Raw genomic sequence first — 16,572 nt, forward strand, 5'->3', positions numbered from 1 at the left:
TAGACAACTATAGCCTAATCAGTCGGGGTATTGTTGAAGCTTGATCCAATGTGTGGAAGGGAAATGCTAAATTCCAGCCACTCTAGTTATCCTGTCCCAACTAAGGGGGAAGAAAACAAAACAAAACAAAAAAAAAAAAACCCTGAGAAAAACTTGCTGAGTTGGCAATCCAGAGTCTAAAGACTGAGACCCAATCACAGCACTGCACAGCACTTTCCATCACCCAGCATACCTCACCAACATGTTACTATAGACCTATTTACAGCATACAAACCATGTCAAATTGAGATTCTTCAAGGTTGAAAATCAAAGCCACTTTTCCTCCCACTCCGTGCTCTCGTGGATTATAACATATCAGTCCTGACTTCATTTGCCAAAATATGCAAAATTCTTAATCTCCAACCCAAATGACGGACTGAGCTCTCAATGATGTGACATTTCCACTGATGTGACTCAAGTTCACATGAAACTAGAGATTTTCTTTTTCACATAGGAAAGCAATTTGTTCCATTATAAGCACTTACACAGTTACTCATGGAGAGTGACAGGCCTGCTGGTGAAACAGGTCACCCAAAATAGAGATGGTGCCAAACTAGTGGTCAGGGACTAACTTTTCACTTGGCTCTGTTCCTTCCTCACTTTAGCCTTTACTTAAAGGAGTCTGAAAAACTTGGGGATACAGCCTAATAAGAAAAATAACCACAAACAGTATCCCCCTTTCTGTAGCTACTTCAGACCTTTGTTACCAGTAAATTCCTGAAGAAAAAAATTTTTTTTTTACTTTTTTGTAATGTTTATTTATTTTTGAGAGACAGAGAGATAGGGTGAGCAGGGGAGGGGCAGAGAGAGAGACACACACACAGAATCCAAAGCAGGCTCCAGGCTCTGAACTGACAGCTCAGCACCAATGTGGAACTTGAATCCACGAAATCTGAGACCATGACCTGAGCTGAAGTCAAATGCTTAACCGACTGAGCTACCCAGGCACCCCTTGGAGAAAATGCAAATATAAGTCTATGGATTTACTGAATCAAATCCCCCAGTTAATATTTAGAAAACACCCTCTGTTTGGGCTATATCATTGTTGATGGTACTTATCATAGAGGGATAGCCAAAGTTCGTGTGTCAAAACCAGTGTTAAATCAACCTCAGGGTTGAGAGGAAAAAAAGAGGGAGTTTAAAATCACAAGAAGCACCAACATATCTAGGACCCCTGTCTTTCTGGATCCATGTGTCCTTCAGGATCGTCATCATTTTCTGCCATTTGCCAAACCCGCATGATACTGTCTTCTGATACAGAACAAATCACTCAAGTTTCGTTGGGATTCCAGGAGAAATGAGATATCTTGGCAGTGTGACCACCATGAATAAAGAATTCTGGAGGCCTGTCCTCTGCATCTTCTGAGGATTGTTTCTCTCCAGTGTTACTCAAATCCCAGACATTCAGTCTGTGATCAGTACCACCGGAAGCCAACATAGTCTCCTTGTGAGGTGACCACTGAACTTGGAATATTTCATCCTTATGTGATTCAAAGGAATGCAACTTAAGTTTCAGATTTCTCAAATCCCACAAGGCAACAGTCTTGTCAGCTGATCAAAGTGTAAGAGACTCTTAAATATGGAGAACAAACAAAGGATTGCTGGAGGGGTTGTGGAGGGATGCATGGACTAAATGGGTGAGGGGCATTAAGGAATCTACTCCTGAAATCATTGTTGCACTATATGCTAACCAACTTGGATGTAAATTAAAAAATAAATAAATTATTTAGAAAAAAAAAAAAGAATGAACTCACTATAAGGATTGAAAGAGAGGTAGTTAGTTCACTTCGGCAGCGTGAGCATCAACTGAGGGGCTTGCTTTGGAAGTGTTGTTTGAAGGAGTATCTCAGATCATAAATTTCTGATCATCAGCAACTGACCCAAACAGAGACTCAGGTGGCAGATGCCGGGAAACATTTTCTACTACTGCTGTATGCCCTGTAAAGATGGTCTTCACATCCACAACTTTTCCTTCCTTTAGAACAGTACTGATGTCCCAGAGGAGGATGGTATGGTCATCTGGATCACTAAGTAAGTGCCCACTGAGATTTGGGTTCCAGGAAAGTCCATAGCCTTCCTTCTGATGTCCATGGAGATGCAAGTCTGGGTTGCACTCTCCGGAAGGGTCTGGTTTGGAAGGATGTTTGGTATAGTCAAAAACAAGAACATCACCGGATGGAGTCTTTGTTGCAGTGACACAAGGGTCCCGGGGCATATCGTGGTGGCCTGTTTACTTCTCCTTCATGGTTGATCTTAATTTCTATTTCAACGTTTCCACTAACTGAGCCAAAACCTCCAAATTCTCCTTTCTCACTGCCATAGTGGGAAGCATCAAACTGAGCATCATCGTTAGGGAGCTGCACACGGGCTATCACAAGGAGGTTTTGTTCATCCCATGTGTGTGTTCCCAGGACAAGTCGATGAGTGCTGAAGTCTTTCCCTTCTGGTCTGGTTTCATCTGGAAGTCACTGTGCAATTAGGCTAGGCCACTCCAGACCATGAGTCATCACCAAATCGTAAAGAAAAGAAGAAAACGGATGTTCTTTGTCCATATTTTGTACTCTTCTTTGATCACATGTTCTTCTATTGCGTCGGGGGGCGGGGGGTGGGGATCCTGGGGTCGAGTTCTGCATGCTGGCTCTATTGTTTCCTCCAAACTAAAGATATTTAAACTGAAATTATTTCACTTAGCATAACACTCTCCAGTTCCACCCACATTGCTACAAAAGGCCATATTTCATTCTTTCTCATTGCCATGTAGTACTCCATTGTGTATATAAAGCACAATTTCTTTATCCATTCATCAGTTGATGGACATTTAGGCTCTTTCCATAATTTGGCTATTGTTGAGAGTGCTTCTATAAACATTGGGGTACAAGTGCCCCTATGCATCAGCACTCCTGTATTCCTTGGGTAAATTCCTAGCAGTGCTACTGCTGGGTCATAGGGTAGTTCTATTTTTAATTTTTTAAGGAACCTCCATACTGTTTCCCAGAACGCCTGCACCAGTTTGCATTCCCACCAATAGTGCAAGAGGGTTCCTCCACATCCTCTCCAGCATCTATAGTCTCCTGATTTGTTCATTTTGGCCACTCTGACTGGCTTGAGGTATGTTATGGTAAGTGAAATAAGCCATACAGAGAAAGACAGATACCATGTTTTCACTCTCATGTGGATCCTGAGAAACTTAATAGGAACCCATGGGGGAGGGGAAGAAAAAAAGAGAGAGAGAGAGGTTAGAGTGGGAGACAGCCAAAGCATAAGAGACTCTTAAAAACTGAGAACAAACTGAAGGTTGATGGGGGGTGGGTGGAGGGGAGGATGGGTGATGGGTATTGAGGAGGGCATCTTTTGGGATGAGCACTGGGTGTTGTATGGAAACTAATTTGACAATAAATTTCATATATTAAAAATATAAAATAAAAATAAACTGACATCGTGATGTTCATTTTCTCCTACATCCCTCAACTAATAAGATGGCACAATGTAGGCCAAATATCTTGAATCATTTTGATGCTTTCATTTCCTTCCCCTATTTTATCACCAAGTCCTACTGATATTATAGCTTAAACTACTACAAGCTGCCACTGTTCTTTCTGGGGACCACTGAAATAGATCTCTAAGTGGTGGACCCACATTGTTCAGCTGTACCTCCCAATGCATTTTCTTTGCTGCATTCTACAGGATCTTTTTAAATTGGAATTTATTACAACCGTCTCTTTCTCGCCTACCTCAATTTAAAAACCTTCAATGGGATTCTCTGTTGCTTAAAAATGTTCTGCATGATCTATTGCCTACTAATGTCTTCAGCCTTATCTTATACCTGCAGCCCTCAAATTTCTCAACTTCTTTATTTCCTTTGCCCACTTTAGCCTTGAATAATCCAACCTCTATCACTTATCCCCATTGTTTTCATCTGTGTGTGTGTGCATGTGTGTATATACATATATTTACATGTGTAGATACATGTATATCTTTTTTTCTCTTTTACCTGTTTAGAAAATATTAAATTATTTAAGCATGAGGAAAATTACAAAAAGAAGATATGATGTCAGTGGTACCCACTACCCGTACGTGACAAAGGTATCATTGCCAACAGTGCCACCTGTCACTTTTTTAAAAATACAATATTTTAGATACAGTTCATGTTCCTTTTGAATTTCTTTCCAATTCCATTCCTCTCTTTCCCAAGAGGCATCCATGTCCTGAAATTCGTGGTTATCCTATCCACCCAAGTCCACAAATCCATATATATATTTATTACCCCTTTATTTTCTCTTTTCCCACCCCCTCTTTCTGACTAACACATCAATCTATTGCAATGCTTTTTTTCACTTTCCATTGTTATATAAAAGTAATCTCGTTATAGTTATAATTCTGCAAAGAGTTTTCACTCAATGTTATAATTCTGATATTCATAAATAACAATATGCATAGAACAATGTATTCATTAACACTGGAAATATTCACCTTTCCTCTGTTGATGGAATATTTATTTTTTGTTTGCCTTTTTTTTGCTACTATAAACAATGCCACGGTAATATCCTGATATGTCTCCATGTGCATATGTATGTAAGAGTTTCTCCCAAATATGTACTGAACATGGATGGATATTACTGTATGCACAACTTCAATATTGCTAGATATTGGCAAATTGCTTTCCAACTTTGCTGTAGGCGCTTCCACTTAAAGCAACAATATTTAACTTTCCACCTCCTCATACCCACAGTATTGATGACTGTGAGATCGCATCTAACACTATAAATTGTCCTTATCTGATTACTAAAGATTAAGTTTCTTTTCATATGGGTATTAGTCATTTGAATTTCTTCTTCTTAAATTGACTCTAGATATCATTTGCCCATTTGATTTTTCTTTTTGGTTAGTCTGTCCTATCGATCACATACATGCATTTTATCAACATTCTTCAAACTAATCCTGAGCTCATTCTGTATGCTGCAAATATCATCTCCCAAAGTGTAGACAATTTTTTTTTAATTTTTTTTTATGCTTATTTATTTTTGAAGGAGAGAGAGGCAGAGCATGAGTAGGGGAAGTGCACAGAGAAAGAGAGACACAGAATCTGAAGCAGGCTTCAGGCCCTGAGCTGTCAGCACAGAGCCCAATGCGGGGCTGCAACCCACAAACTGTGAGATCATGTGACCTGAGCCAAAGTCGGATGCTTAACCGACTGAGCCACCCAAGTGCCCCATTATTGCCTATTTTAAAACTTAGTTCAGTTAGCAAAGTCTTTTTAGACATGGGGAATTTTTAAAAATACAGTGTCAAATTTACCCACATGGTATATTTTATTTTTTGTGGTTGTTCACTGTTCACGAAACCTTATCTCACCATGATATTCTCCTATATTTTTCTCTAAGTATTCTAAAGGTTTCCTTTTCATATTGAGAGCACTAGTCCTTTTGCTCGGTATACAGGGCAAGGTGGGGATCTAATCTCACAGGTTTCCAAATCAAATTGTCAAATACCTGAAAGCAATTTATCAAACAGATCGAAGATGGACAAACTGAGCCCATGGACCCGCTGCCTATTTTTGTAAATAAAATATTACTGGAAGACACCCTTTTTGTTCTTTTATACAACGTATTTTGCAACTTTTGTGGTACAACAAGCAGCGCTGAGTAGTTGTGACAGAGATAGTACCTAAGATAGTTACTACCTGGGCCTGCAAGACAAAATTTGCCAATCCCCAGAACATGCGATCGTTTCTTTACTGTTTTAAAAAACAAGAACTTGTTATATACCAAGTTTCAGTAAAGGGTTTGCTTCTGGACTCCCTCTTCTGTTCTGTCTGCCTACAAATCCACTCTGCTGGGAATATCACACTATTCAAATTTCTAAAGCTTTATAACATATTTGGTTACCTGGTATAGCAAACTCTCTCCACTTACCTCCCACCTGACTCTGCTCTAAAATTTTCATGACTGTTATCAGACTTTTATTAATCTGTCTGAATTTAAGATCACTCTGCTAAGCTCTGTGAAAAGCACATTTAGATATTTATTTGCATTTAAGAAGATATGATATCTTTAAGATACTGAGTCTTTTATCCATGAAATGAGATATATCTTTACTAATACAAGCCTTCTTTTATGTACTCTGTTAAATATTAAAGTTTTCTCTGTGATTGCTTTGTACAACACTGGTCGATTGATTCTTAGATACGTTCACACTCTCTTCCTTCTATCTCTCACCTCTCGTATTTTCTTTTTCCATTTCTGTGCCGCATGATGGATAATTTTCTCCAATCCATCATTCAGCTCATTAAATCTCTCCTTAAATGTGCCTAATCTGCTATTTAACATTCACTGAGTTTTTTCATATCAGGGGCTGTAATTTTACTTCTAAAAGTTTCATTTGATTCCTTTTAAAATACGGCTGTTCCTCTTACAGTTTCCATTTTTTTCTAATCCTCATTTTATCCATTTAATCCTTTCAACATATTTACTTTATTGTGCCTTTCAAATGAGTCTAGCCACTCACATCAGGGGGATTCTTAATTTTGATCTCCTTCCTAATGCTGATCCTCTCATGGGAATCTAATATGCTCTTTATTCTGACAAATTTCCTACAGAATGGTTTTTAATCTCCTCCTGCTCAGTGTCTTGTGTACGTTCATGTGTGATCTTTTGCAGTTGTTTGTGTCATTGGTTAGAATAATTTCACCACCTTGAGGATTCCAGCAGCTTGCTCGTATTTAGATTAGGACTTCATGCCAGTGTCTCTCACAGGAGCCACCTAGAATCCCAGGACAGAATCAACGTCTTTGTCACTTTGCCTTTTATTTATTCCGCCTTCCTTCAAGCTTCTCTGCCCATTTCAAAGGTCCAATGGGCACATCTCTTCCAGCCTCATAGGTATTAAATCCCCAGGTTCAATTCGCTTCTGGTATTTCCCCAGGTCCTGGCTACATCACCTCACAAGCAGGTTTTAAGACTGCTTTTATTTCTACCATAAGGGGATATGACATCTTTCTTTTGACATCAGTTGTATTTATTGTATTGTTATCATCATTATATGTTGCTCAATTTTTTTAATGTTTATTTATTTATCTTGAGAGAGAGAGAGAGAGCATGTACACATGGGGGAGGGTCAGCGAGAGAGGGAGAGAGATTCCTAAGCAGGCTCCTTACTGTCAGTAAAGAGCCTGATGTGGGGCTCAGGCTCATGAACTGTGGGTGAGATTATGACGTGAGCAGAAATCAAGAGTTGGACACTTAACTAATTGAGTCACACGGGTGTTCCAATTGCTCAACATTTTTTATGTACTTACAACAAGTCCACGTTCATTCTGACACTGTGGTGCTAGAAAAAGAATTGACAGTTAAATGGGACTTGTCCTTCAAACTTCAACTTTTTTTTGATGTTTATTTCGTTTTGAGAGAGAGAGACAGAGTGCAAGCCGGGGAGGGGTAGAGAGAGAGGGAGACATGAATCTGAAGCAGGCTTCAGGCTATCAACACAGAGCCTGATGTGGGGCTCGAACTTACAGACAATGAGATCATGACCTGAGCTGAAGTTGGATGCTTCACCAACTGAACCACCCAGGCACCCCATTAAACTTCAACTCTTCAAGAAAAGATCCCCTCACCCCACACCCCAGCCTCGGTCAGATGTCCTGTATCATGCTCACCACACCGTTGTCACCTATTGTATATAACACTTGTCTTAAAGCTGGATCACCATCTTCCACCCATCTTTCTTTCCTCGAGGAACTATTATTCTGGAACCTTCTCTGGCTTTCCCCACCCCTGGAAACTGGCTGGACAGGGCCACTTTTCCATTGCAATAGTCTTCCTCACCTTGGACCTTGGACTTCACAGGTGGTTACGGGAATCCAGCTTTCTTTTTTTTATTTTTTTTATTTTTAAAAAAAAAAATTTTTTTTCAACGTTTATTTATTTTGGGGACAGAGAGAGACAGAGCATGAACGGGGAAGGGGCAGAAAGAGAGGGAGACACAGAACGGGAAGCAGGCTCCAGGCTCTGAGCCATCAGCCCAGAGCCCGACGCGGGGCTCGAACTCACGGACCGCGAGATCGTGACCTGGCCGAAGTCGGACGCTTAACCGACTGTGCCACCCAGGAGCCCCGAATCCAGCTTTCTTAAGTTTGTTTAGGTTTCCCACAGAAAAACTTGCAGAATAACAAAGCCTGAGGTAGTTTTGGCCAAGATGCTGTGTAGGAAAATAAAATATACTTACAAAACATTTTAATATTCGCTATTCTACATTTGAAATGCATAGGAGAACACACAAATGGCTGTTTCCTGGAATAAAAATATGGTTGAAAGTGACTTCTATTTCCAACACTAGATACTAAAAAGGTGAGCATTAATTTCACATACTCCCTATTAACAAGGTATCCTATTAGACAAAAGACATCTTAGATGTCTAAGATACCTAAGATCCAAAAGACATCTTACTAAATAATTATAGGAAAAACAGTTAAAATAGAAATTAATATTTAACACAAATTTTATGGTACAACCGTAATTATAAGGTGAGAATTATGACAGTTATAATAGTTGTCGACATATAATAAATACATTGAATACAAGTTTTTTTAAAAGACATATATCTTTATTTGGGAGCCTTTTATCCAATAAAAATAGAATATGCTCAGGTACTGAAGAAAAAAAATTAAGCTTATTTATTTTTGAGAGTAAGAGAGAGAGAATCCCAAGGAGGCTCCATGCTGTTACTGCAGAGCCCTACCTGGAGCTCAGTCCCACAAACCATGAGATCATGACCTGAGCCAAAATCAAGAGTCAGCTATTAACCAACCGAGCCACCCAGGTACCCCAAGATAGTCAAGAAAAACTTAAATACAAATAGATATTATGCAGTAAGTGATAAAGAAAGGTCACACAAAGAAGCAAGTAGGAAATTATGTAAAAACAATACAAAATAACATGGAATTAACAGAAGAATAGTCAAATAACCGTATTATTACTATTTATTAATAACCACATTAACCATTATTATTAAATATTAATAATATTTAACTTAGAAATTAAATATACATAGTATGTCTTCTAAATAACTTGGATTATAAAGGAAACGAAAACTAAAGTTAGAGATTTTCTTTAAATGAATACAATCGAGAGTACTCTGTACATGCCATCTATAGCATTTAGAGGGAAAATATATTCTTTGTTACACTTACTAGAAAATAAATTAGCAGGGGCGCCTGGGTGCCTCAGTCGGTTAGGCGTCCGGCTTCGGCTCAGGTCATGATCTTGTGGTCGCGAGTTCGAGCCCCACGTCAGGCTCTGTGCTGACCGCTCAGAGCCTGGAGCCTGTTTCAGATTCTGTGTCTCCCTCTCTCTGACCCTGCCCCCGTTCATGTTCTGTTTCTCTCTGTCTGAAAAATAAATAAACATTAAAAAAAACTTAAAAAAAAAAGAAAATAAATTAGCAGAGTATTGTTAGTACAGGATAGAAGTGTCCAGAATATTACTACAGAGTGCTAAAAATAAATTAGCTAAACATTCAAAATAAAATTTAAAAAACAAAAAGAAAATATGAAATAATAATAATAAATGAAACCATAGATCTAGTCCTTAAAATAAAAGCAGATGAAAAATAAAATATGAACTACCTGAAAAAAAATACTATGCCAGAATAACATACATGGTAATGTAATTATAGACAGAAGTCTTTAAAATACAAATACTGCGGCACCCGGGCAGCTCAGTTGGTTGAGCTTCTGATTTCAGCGTAGGTCATGATCTCGCGCTCCGTGGGTTCGAGCCCCACATCAGGCTCACTTCTGTCAGCAGAGAGCCACTTCAGGTCCACTGTCCCCCTCTCTCTCTGCCCCTCCTCTGTGTGTGCAGTCTCTCTCTCAAAAATAAATAGACATTTTTTTATTTTTAAAAATAAAATGCAAATACTCTCTGTCAATGAGTTTGAAAATTGATTGAGATACATATACGTATATATTCATACAAAATATACAAATGAATGTATGTGTATATATATAAAATCAATTGATGTGTATAAAATACATATATACATGCATGAATATCAATTTGTGCATTAATATATGATGTATATCAATGCATGTATTCAAGATAACCAAAGAAAGAAAAATATCAATCCTTATATATAAGTGCTAACCACCTAAAAATGTGAAAAAAACTTCACTGATAACTAGCAAAATTATATAAATTTTATGAAACAAAAGTGAAATGCTTTTTAAACTGGAACATTCAGAAGAGAAATCAGCAATCAAGGTTATTGAAAGAAAATATGTATTAAAAATGTATAAATTCAAGAGAAACTTCATAAGAGAGAGAAAAAGAGAGCACAGAACTGTGGAATGTTTTGATGATTATCTTTTTTTTTTTTACTCCAAAAGTACTGATACCGTGTAGTTTAAGGAAAATAGAGTCAATGCCTCAATAAAGGGCTGACACTCAGCTCTGCCACTCACAGTCATTCTGGCACTAGAATCTCCATCTTGAATCAATGACAGTGTTATTGGCTTTAACTTTGACAATGAAGTAAACAATAATTAGAGGCAGAGTCACAGGTGACTGCCTAGTCCTGCCCTGAGAGGTATCTGGTGAGGAGTTTGAGAGGACGAGATAGAGAAAAAAGAATTTCCTTTATAAATATGCAAACATAAAGAAATATTTTGAGCCTTTATGCTTGAAATAAGTGCAGATTGGGTAAAAACCTCTCCAGCTAATTCAGGCCAGTGATATATCAGGAGTTGGTTCTCTCCATCGTCGCCCTTGCATTAGGGAGTAAGTGCAACCTGGGAACAACAAAGGCTTGGAAAGTGTAGAAATACTTTGTCTTCCTGCCTTAGGATCTGAGAAATCACAGTTGCCTACTATTTAATAACATATTCCTACCCTTATTACAACCAGGAAGTTTGGACCCTCCTAATGGGGTCAGTGGTAGTTAAACACCAAAATAGGGGAAATAATGAAAATACGCTGAAGGATGTGACTGAAAACCTGAAGCAATTAACAGAATTGTTCTGGGAGGTTTGAGGATGTACAGGTGTGAAATGGGGAGCATTGAGATAAGGCCCATCATGGCACATAAGAAAGACAACTACTGCTTTCTCTGCAAAACACACGGGGGATAAATGGATTTTTAGGACCATCTTGAGAAGGAAAGAATTAGAAAAATGGGGACCATATTAAAATTATGTAAAAAGATTATTGAAAGTGAGCACAGGGGTGCCTGGGTGGCTCAGCTGGTTATCCGTTCTACTCTTGATTTCGGCTCAGGTCACGATCTCACAGTTCATGAGATCAACCCATGTCAGGCTCTGCACTGACAGCATGGAGCCTGCTTGGGATTTTCTCTCTCCCCCCTCTCTCTCTGCCCCTCTCTCTTTCAATAAATAAACATTAAAAAAAAATAAAGTGACAAATCATATATTAAAGACAATTTTCTACTGATGTTTCTGAATACTTTTAATTAATGAAAGCTATAAAATATAGAGAAAATTTAGTGAGTCCCCTCGTTTGTATTAAGAACTGAGACCATTCTAGGCAGTTGAGATTCATAGGACTACTGTGCCTCACCCATCCTCAAAAGTGAGACTTATGCAAGTATTTTAAGCCCGGGCCTAAGAATTAGGCACAATGCACTGATGCCAAAAGCTTCAAGCCTCCATGGTAGCAGGAAGTGGCCTTTAGGTTTCTAAGGAAACGAGATTTTAGGTTTGAATCTTGACTTGGGCTGATTTGAATTAAAAAACTCATGAGGATCCAGACCTGCGAGACAGGAACAGAAAATGACACAGGTTAAAAATAATGTATCTGCTTTGGCCACCAAAGCAGATAGTCAAGAGCAACAATTTGCCAGCTGCGTACTTCTTCCAATTATATTGTATCATTTTAAAGAATGAATTATTCCCAGTCACTACCGCCACATATGAAATAACCAGAGGCAGAGAAACAGATTCCAAGCATTTAAAAAGACATGCCTCAGGGAGACTCAAATGCACAGTTGAAAATATTTTTGAAAGCCCACACAACATCTCTTAGGCAGTAGTGAAGTTCCTAAGTAATTCATGGCTGATTCTAGAGACAGTATGTGTGTGCATAAATACACAATCATACTTGCCAATGTATAGCATATATACATATTCTATGAGACTAGATATAGATTACATCAATTAAGAGTTTCCCACATAAGAATGAAATTTAAATTGTAGAGAAAACAAGAAATGCCCTGGAGCCTAGTATTTTTTTTTAAAAAGTGATAACATCAACCAAATAACACATCTCAATAAAAAAGCAAATAATCCTAGCTAGCTATGCCAAATACGGCAGAGCATAAAACAAAAGGAGATTGAACCCTAAGGTGTCAGCACTCATCATCAGGAAAATTTATCCTGGGAGTTTTAAATCAAGAAAGAAAAATAAAAAGCATTCAGGATATAGAGTATTTTAGCTTTTCATTTTTTTTTTTTGAAGAAAAATCTCCATTTAATATTGCATTGATCACTTTTACTGTGTTGTTTTTAAAGGTTCTTCCAGGGGTGCCTGGGTGGCTCAGTCGGTTAAGCATCCGACTTCAGCTCAGGTCATGATCTCACGGTCTGTGAGTTCGAGCCCCGCATTGGGCTCTGTGCTGACGGCTCAGAGCCTGGAGCCTGCTTTGGATTCTGTGTCTCCCTCTCTCTCTGACCCTCCCCCATTCATGCTCTGTCTCTCTGTCTCAAAAATAAATAAACATTAAAAAAATTTAAAAAAATTCTTTAAAAAAAATAAAAAAAAAGGTTCTTCCATCAGTTATGAAAGTGTACAAGTAGTTACACACATTTTTTAACTAGTAGATGTCATTTTTTTAAAGAAAAATTTTAGGTTTACAGAAAAATAGAACAGAAAGTACAGATAGTTCTGATATACTGCCTCCCCTGTCTTCCACAGTTTTCTCTAGTAGCACCATCTTGCACTGATGTGGTATATTTGTCACAATTGATGAACCAATATAGATACAGTGTTTACTAAAGTCCATCGTTTACATATGGTTCACTCTTTGTGTTTTATATTCTCTGAGTTTTGACCCATGTTTAATGACAGGTGTCTGTCATTTCTGTATCATACAGACTAGCTTCACTGTCCTAAAAATCCTCTGTGCCCCACCTGTTCATCCCTCAGTACTCCTTGCCCCTAACCCTCTGGCAACCACTTTCCTATCTCAATAGTTTTGTCTTTTCCAGAATGTCATATATACAGAATCATAAAGTACGTAGCCTTTTCAGATTGACTTTTGCTTAACAACATGCTTTTAAGATTCATCCTTGTCCTTTTATAGCTTGATAGCTCGTTTCTTTTTATTTCTGAACAATATTCCATTACATGAATGCACCAGTTTGTTTATCCATGTACATATTCACGGACAACTTGGTTCCTTCCGGTTTTGGGCAATTACAAATAAAGTTTTTGAAACATTCACGTGCAGGTTTTATATGGACTCTTCACCAGTTATGAAAGCATGCAAAGTATGTTTTAATCATCATATATTTTGGGGTTTTTTTTTGTTTTTTTTTTTTATTTTTTTTTCAACGTTTATTTTTATTTATTTATTTGGGACAGAGAGAGACAGAGCATGAGCGGGGAAGGGGCAGAGAGAGAGGGAGACACAGAATCGGAAACAGGCTCCAGGCTCTGAGCCATCAGCCCAGAGCCTGACGCGGGGCTCGAACTCACGGACCGCGAGATCGTGACCTGACTGAAGTCGGACGCTTAACCGACTGCGCCACCCAGGCGCCCCAATCATCATATATTTTGAAGAAACAAAACGTTTCTCTTGTATCCCAACGTATCTTAGCCATGCTTATCCATGTCAGATCCATTTGTCCCATCAGACCAAATTTGGTCTTGCAGTAGGAACTGGGATTGAAAGGGGGAATGTAAGAAGTTTCACAGAAGCTCTTGATTAGAAGGAATACTGATGGTCATCTGGGTGTTAGTTCCTATGTCCTTGAGCTCCATGTTTGGGTTCTTCTACGTATCTCTTTTATTTGCACAGCTTCTCCTGACCAAACTTTTCTAGTTTGGCATGCTCTGAATTTTAAAAATATTACTTTTTGGATTGCACCATCCGAATTTCTATTTCTTAGGGCTATACGAAAATAGTAGATTTAATCATTTTCCTGGCAGCCTTGAGATTCTTGAAGACATTTTTATATTTTACCAGTTCTTTCAAACTTTCTTCTTAGGATGTATTTCTCAGATTTTCATCAGCATGATCCATTCATGATTCCAGTTCAAGTATATCTCAATTTTTCACATTTTTTCTACCTAAATGAAAAAAATTGGTATGTCATTCTACAGGTTAATTAAACAACATACAATGATAAAATTTCATGGCTTTTTTTTTTTTGCATCCTTTTTAATGCCAAAATCAAGCTATGAATATGGTATAACTAACCCATTGTTTATAGACGACGCTTGTTATTTGCATTGTTGAGTAGAAAGATGGACAAATCCAGACATAATCTTAAAACCTTTGCAAAAAAATTTAAGGATGCTATTTAAATTTAAGGGTCGGGGTGGGGAGGAACTAGGCTATATCTCATTTGAATTATTAGCAAAATTGCAAAATTCCATAGTAAATTCATTTTATGAAAAATAAAACAACCACAAAAAGAAAAAGAAAAGAAAGAAAAAGAGAAAAAAAAAAAACAACCCATGCAGACATGAGGTGGATTAAAATCGCAATCACTGTATTAATTACAATGGATTCAGGTTAGAATCCCAGTGGATCCAAGTGGATCCAGGTTAGAAATAGCAGGAGAGTGAATTGAAAAACTAGAATAAAAGTTCTAGAAATTCTTCCAAATAAACATTTTAAATATATGGAACAAGTTCATATAGGAAAAATAAGAGAAAATCAGAAATAAGAGAAGATAAGAGAAATCTATCAAGCAGATTAAAGAATACATAAGAAAATATTGAGAAAAAATAAAGAAAATAAAGAAAAATTCCCTGACCTAAGGTCAAAGGACAGACTTCTTTTTAAATAAAACATTAGATTTATTTTTTTAATTTTTTAATAATTTATTGTCAAATTGGTTTCCAATCAACACCCAGTGCTCATCCCAACAGGTGCCCTCCTCAATGCCCATCACCCACTTTCCCCTCCCCCCACCCTCCATCAACCCTCAGTTTGTTCTCAGTACTTAAGAGTTTCTTATGGTTTGCCTCCTTCCCTCTCTGCAACTCTTTTTTTCCCCTCCCCTTTCCCCTCCCCCGTGGCCTTCTGTTAAGTTTCTCAGGATCCACATATGAGTGAAAACATATGGTATCTGTCTTTCTCTGCCTGACTTAGGACGCACTTAATAGTGAAATTATCGAACAGGTAAAGCTTCGCTATACATATGCAGGCAATTTTTTTAAATTAAATGCAAAAGAGACAAAACCATCCCACAAATATCCAAAAAGAGAAATTATAAGATTTACAAAGCAATAGTATCAGGTACAATCAAACTGTTCTCTGAAGCACAATAACAAAATTCATGAAAATGCACAGAAAAATAAGAAGAAAAGTTTACACACAAGAAAGCAAGCTATAGAGATAACAATAGAAATGAAAACAAAGAGGAAACAAAGCATATTAGAGACAATCAACAAAGCCAAAAATTGGTTATTTGAAGAGAGCGACAGAATTCATAAACCTCAGGCAAGCCAAATCAAGAAAACTAACATCAACAAAAAAGCCTGAATTATAAATATCAGAAATGAGAAAGGGAATCACACTATAGATTCCAAAGACATTGGAATCATAAGAGGATTCTATGAAACAGTTTATGCCAATAAATATGAAAATTTAAATTAAATGAGCTAATTTCTAGATTATTATTGATACAAGCATAAACAGTGTCTTAATAGTAGTACATTTGTTAAAAAACATAATCTATAATTTAAAATCTTCACACACACACACGTACATGCACACACACAAAAGCACATCAATCACCAACAGATCTTCCATGTGAATCACAATTCTAAACTTTTATAGAAAAAAAATGTAACCAATCTTACACAATTTCTTCCAGATAACTTTTTTAAAAATGGGGAGACTTTTGCCAATTTTATTGTTCTAACCTTGATTGTAAAGAAAAAATGACAACTAAGGACATTTTTAAGGATATAAAATCAGGGATCGATTTGTCTCAAAATCATACAGGTGAATATAAATCAGAGGCAACCATGCATAAAAATGATGATACATTTGAACCTTGAACAACTGCAAAGATTAGGGGTGCCAACCACCACGCAGGTGAAAATCCACGTATAACTTTGACTTCCCAAAACTTAACTACTAATAGACTACTGTTGACTGGAAGCCTTACCAACAATGTAAGCAGTCAATTAACACATATTTTGTATGTTATATGTATTATATACTTTATTCTTAAAATAAAGTAAGCTATATAAAAGAAAATATTATTAAGAAAATAAGAAAAATTACACATACAGCACTGTACTGTATTTATCAAAAAAAAAATCCACATGTAAGTGGATCCACGCA

At 37.4% G+C, this 16,572-nt stretch overlaps 1 pseudogene; it reads right to left on the reverse strand.

Moving 5' to 3' along the window:
• Positions 1–1,204: 1,204 nt before the first annotated feature.
• Positions 1,205–2,561, reverse strand: LOC112854550 (histone-binding protein RBBP4-like; annotated as a pseudogene).
• Positions 2,562–16,572: the final 14,011 nt, after the last annotated feature.

This window comes from Puma concolor, chromosome D2 (assembly GCF_028749965.1).
Source record: "Puma concolor isolate L17-30 chromosome D2, mPumCon1.1.hap2, whole genome shotgun sequence".
In the NCBI taxonomy this organism is placed as follows: domain Eukaryota; kingdom Metazoa; phylum Chordata; class Mammalia; order Carnivora; family Felidae; genus Puma; species Puma concolor.